The sequence below is a fragment of the Seriola aureovittata genome, chromosome 5 (assembly GCF_021018895.1).
Source record: "Seriola aureovittata isolate HTS-2021-v1 ecotype China chromosome 5, ASM2101889v1, whole genome shotgun sequence".
Lineage (NCBI taxonomy): Eukaryota > Metazoa > Chordata > Actinopteri > Carangiformes > Carangidae > Seriola > Seriola aureovittata.
This window is the reverse complement of record NC_079368.1, coordinates 9,546,926-9,552,500: the sequence shown is the minus strand read 5'-3', so window position 1 is coordinate 9,552,500 and position 5,575 is coordinate 9,546,926. Positions and strand designations below refer to the sequence as shown.

The 5,575-nt window shown below is 40.8% G+C and overlaps 1 protein-coding gene across 1 annotated transcript in view; it reads left to right on the top strand.

Annotated features, from left to right (window-relative positions):
• Nucleotides 1–1,474, top strand: part of mfsd3 (major facilitator superfamily domain containing 3) — a 23,747-nt gene extending 22,273 nt beyond the window's left edge. The window contains exon 6 of the mRNA XM_056376934.1: nt 1–1,474. This exon is cut by the window's left edge and continues 505 nt beyond it. The gene's annotated coding sequence lies outside the window, so the exon portion shown is untranslated.
• The last annotated feature ends 4,101 nt before the right edge of the window (nt 1,475–5,575 follow it).

Sequence of the window (5,575 nt, the reverse complement as noted above, 5' to 3'; positions counted from 1 at the left end):
AACCGGCCTTATGTTTTATTTATGTTGCATTTAGACTGTCTTGAGAAGTCTTAATATTTACGGTAGTTTGATGAAACAGATACTGACGTAGGTAAGGATTAGTAGTTTTGTGGACAGGATGAGACTGGTTCATCCAGTGAGTGTGATGAACTGATGGGGTTTAGTGATGTACAGTCATACTGTACTGAGAGCTGAAAAGTACTTTGGGGGAATATAATCCAAGCTGTTTTTCTCATCTGAGCCATTTTAATGTTTTAAAAAGCCAGCAATAAGAGCTGTAGCCAAAAGCAATATCGCGACTTTGTAATGCTTGTTCTATTACACTGTACTGTATATGAATATGTTAGTCATTCTCCTGAGTTGTATGGTTTACAGTTCTAAATAAATGCATCTCTACTACCTCGTATCAGCATTGTATGGTACGATGCACCAGTAATGCACCAAGTAGAGTATCCACTCATTCACAATGAATAGTTTCAGCACATACACTCTGTTACCTAAGCTACAACAGTTAGCCAATGTAGGTTTTCAGTTACTGGGACTGTTTCACTTTCGAACGGGAAGTTCAGCTGTTGAATGAGGAGCATTTATTCTGTTTGATTAACCACTAGTTTTTAAAGTAAAATCCCAGGAACGCTGTATTTTATGGGCCCCATATTTTCTAGCTAATATCCTTAAAATTTGTATTTAGCTGTAAATAACAAGGATATTTCCAAGAAAAGGCCAACACAATTTGGTACGAACTGTAAGGGAAATGGAGAAAGTGTTTGTGGTATAGTATTCAGCTCAGGGAAATATGGGACCTGTAAAATAGAGCTTTACTATCATCTTTTTCCCTTTGCGATTGCATAGGTTTATCCTGACAGTCAGCTTACTTCCATAAGGAAACCTCAGCCTCACAAACTGCATGGTGCCATCTCCTCTCAGTTTTTCATTGTTCTTTAATGAACTCTGAAAAAAACTCTCCTCTCAATGAAACTTGAAAACCAATGCCACTGGTAAATTGCAGTTGCTGATAAAATTGTATGACCTTTGTGTTTTATGTAAAAACAAAAATGTCTAAAATATGTACTATATGATATACTGTAACTCTCCATGGTACTGTACACTATAGAAGAAAACTTTCTCAATACTTAAAATATGAATGAAACAGCAGCGCAGAATGTTTTTTTTTTTTTTTTTTTCTGTCAGGCTGTGGAAGAATAAAATAAAAACCCTTCATACAGGTGAATGTATCAATAGAAACAAAGTCTTAAAATTGATAATCGTGCGGAGACAGGCAGGTAGGTTTAAATAAAGGCAGCAATCTCAGCAAACAAAATAAAACAGCTGGTCACCTGCTTTCACCCACATATTAAATAAAGGGATGCCATAACATCATGACTGGTTTATCCACTTGTTGCAAAGCACATCTCTTGTCTTTCAGCTACTGCGCTGCCTGTGATTTGCACAAAAATAAAACTGCTGAGTGAAACCTGGAGTCTGTGATTTTGTGTCTCCTCCTCCTTTGTGTTTGTCAAAAACATTTTATCACATTTTCTACCCCCAGGAGAGAGGTCCTGTGTGGTCTGTGAGGGCGCTTCACCTTTGAAAATCCACCGTGGCTTGCAACTGCTCTGAACACCGTCTCTCTGCGGCGCACTGGCTGAGGGCTACAGGAGTGAATAGGGCCCGTGTCACAGGATCCACAAGCCATACAGCTCTAATGACACAACAAATGCTGTGAAGGAGGATTAGGCCAGCTTACATGGCCCCTCAATACACCTCCACTTTACACTTTCTCACCCGGCCTCATTATGTGGGCGTGCTGTTTGTGTAGTGGGATCAGCGATGCAGGGATAGAGAGGGAGGGTCTGAGGAGAGAGGCTTATGTTTTATCCACTCGCCATTCTCAGAAAAGAGCGTGCGTCGAAAGCGATAGGTCTGTTTAGTTTGGTGTCTTTTGAAAAGTTACATGAAACCACAAGCCCATTTAAACCTTTGAGTGTGGTATGTAAGAGAGGAGGGTTTATTTTTCTTTACAGTTTTCTCTGCAGTATGAGATCCTGTAAATCATCAAAAAAAAAAAAAAGACCACCAACCATCCAGAATTACATTAGCCTGTACACAACCAACAAGGTCATCTGCCTCCTGTCAGGAAGGAGCTTTTATTCATCTGCTTGGAAACCTGTAACTGCTGCAAAAAGCTTGCTTACATGAATACTGTGAGACCCTGAGTTTATTATTTGTGATGTGAATATGTGGTACGAGTGAAAAGGGACACCACAAGGTTGCTTAAGTAGTTGTTCTGGAGCTTTTGATTGTATCACACAATCTTCCTCAGTAAGATGGAAGTGGTCATGGAATTGTACATGTTCAAATTTCCTTTTTTTTTTGAGTACTTCTCATCCACGATAACTTAAAACACATTGAAAGTTTGAATTGAACTTTCAACTGGGCAAACAAAGAAGACCATGTAATACAATAAAAAGCTCCAGAAATGCTGCTCAAATGAACCTTATGTTGAGATTATGTTTCGTCCACTACTGTTTCACATCTCTTCATAAACAGTCTCCTGATCACTGTGGATCATCCACATGGCTGACTGTAAATGGTTTCCACTGGGACTGTTTTCTTCCGTAGAAAGTAGTTCCAGTAAAAACATACAATATTAAATGAGAAATGTGTTAACTGCAGGCAGATGATTTTGGAGCCTGCAGTTTTAAAGCTTGTGCAGACAAAAGAGTGAGGAAAGGTAGGTGGTAGGTGGTCTGGATCCTACAGTGCTGATGAGAGTGAGACCTCCTACTGTGGTTGCCAGATTGGCAGAGACCCCCTGTGGAGATATTGCGTGTCTGAGGGCCACCATCCATGCCACTGTTACCATTCGAGCAATATAATGGTGGATTTGATGTACATGTTGCCTCACATGTTAGCCGTCAACTTTGTTAGAATAATAGCAGTCATGGGAATTGCATATGTCTTGTTGCCAAGTGTGAAAGAAGCTGGGTCATTTTTATCAGGCATGTGTTGTGCACATAAAGTCTACCTAAGACTTAAAAGTGTTATCACAGTACCTGGATCAGGCAATTATTTGGTGGATACTTTACTTTGAAATAGCCTGGCACATGGCACTCATGTTTGTCCATGTGTGAATTCCTGAGCTGTTATCGTCAGAGTCAGATTCCCCATATGGAAGGATAAGGCTGGGTATTCTTTTATGTCAACAGCTATTCAGTTTCAGTCAATAACAATCAGGCCGGGGCACAAGTCTGGTCACATCACCAACTTTATACCTGTATCACACAAGGGGCACAGCAAAAGGATAGGCCTGCTCATTCAGCCCGTGCCAAGACAGATCTGCTAATCACAGCGTCACAAGACGCACCAACAATGACACCCAAACAATAGGAAACACCGCAATAATAAGGAAGATTTTATGAGCCACTAAGAATGGAGAGAGAGTTCACTGACAGTTACATCTCTTGCCTGGTAGAGTTACCCCTGGGGAGAGAGGGATAGAGATGTTTTAATCTCAGCAAACAAAGGTGTTGTATCGCTTTTTTTTTTCTCTTTTGTCTCTGAGCACCCCGGGGGGAGAGAGGTGTTGGCTTTTTGCGCTGCTTTTGTCCTGTGGCCGGCAGAATGGCCTTCTGGGAAACATGAGTGGGCAGGTGGAGGAGCGATCAGCAGCGTCAAGTGTCACAGTGTTTCCTCCACTGGTGTTTACTTTTTGTTTATTTGCAGAATGAGAGACATGGACACCTCTCTGTCCAGCTCCTCTCTCCTAAGCCCAACTCATCTCCTTCTTCCCACCGATTTTTGTCCTTTGTCTTTGTTTTCCACCTCTGCTTTCTCAGCTAACTTCCTCATCCACTCACATGAAGGCTCACTAAGTTTGTTTTTTGTTGTTGTTCTTCGGTGGATGGAGGGTGAGTAGCGTGGAGAGACAGTGATATAGTTTTCTTGATGATGGTTTCTTTTAGTTTGGAGGTAAGAGTTGTAATTTTCATAGATATTGGATATCATTCAATTTATTTGCATTTTATTATTGTCATTTGTTCTTTGTGGAAAAGATGATGATACGAAACTAAGCCTGGATTGAGAAAAACATTTTCAAACGCCAGCCGTTACACCTGCTGTTCAGTGGTGGGAAAACTCTAGACTACACCTTTAAAGAAGAAGCTGTTCACATAAAACATTTCTGTTCAAACCATTAAATATAATATGCAGAGGAAATTGCAGGTTTACAGACAGCTGTTATAACATGACCATATACTGTGGCCATATACTATAACTATATATGGTCCAGCCACAGTAATAATATTCACACTATTCACACAGGTGAGAGGCAAAGGACCAAAAATAGAAAGTAGGGCAGAGAGAGAGAGAGAGAGTAATTGAAATCAGATACCCGATGAGAGAATATGCGACAAATCGTTTCTGATAATGCTGGAAAGATCTCAGTATCATCTTACCTGAAAACACACATATAGTACAGATTTTTATTAAATGATGAATGATCAGCACTCACTGTTTGATCGTTCTAATAAAAGCTTTTATTTTGCTGTTGCACTCACATTCAGGCCAAAAAGGTGGAAAGGTGTTAATTTAAGTGTGTAGTTCAGAAGTGCAGCTGCTGCACAGATGGGCCACGTAGACAGTACATGTAAGGAATGATAACAGTAATGTGCGTGAATATCATAATCTGAGCATCATGTGTGTTCATGTTCCCTCCACAGGACGAACTTGAAGAGGAAGAGGAAATGAAACCAGAGCCATGGAGGAAGCATAGGAGAGAGGCGGCTTTAATGCAGGGCGGACAGAGGAGCGCTGAGGGTTCAGTTTGCTCTTAGCTAAGACACAAGGACCGAGCTGTAACTCTAGCCCGCGAAGAGAGCTACGCTAGTGTATTTTCTTTCACTGCAGGCGGGCAGATATCTTTACCTGGTGCCAACACACACCTGAGTGTAGATCACATGACCTGATCACCACAGTGCAGTGGGAACAGGCAGCGGGGTGTAGGACAGCAGAGGAAGAAATGGGGGGGGGGGGGGGGGGGGGAGTTGTCAGACAGCTAACTGAGCTGAATGATTAGTTTATATTTTCAGAGAAAATTACACATTAAGACTATTTCTGTGCATTTATTTTGCTCTATCTGGAGATAGATGTCTTTTATGTCAGATGTGCTACTAAAAATTTACCGTAAAATATTAATTTAAACAGTATTTGCCTGTTTTGTGTTTTAAAATTTGACACACACACACAACACACACACACACACATACACACGCACACACGCACACACACACACACACACACACACACACACACACACACACACACACACACACACACACACACACACACACACACCAAATCTGCAAAATAAATCCAGCACATGACCATTTATCCTGTTCTGTTATTTCAGGGTGTCTGATAATCGTGTTTTTGAGAATTTTCTTTTTGGGAATTACAAGTACTTGAATACAGTTAATTTAAAAAATCACACACATAATCCCCTGCACTTAATTTAGAAACAGCCATTTTCCATTTTGATGAGAGCCTGGGTAAAAATTTCAATTAGTTTCTGCTG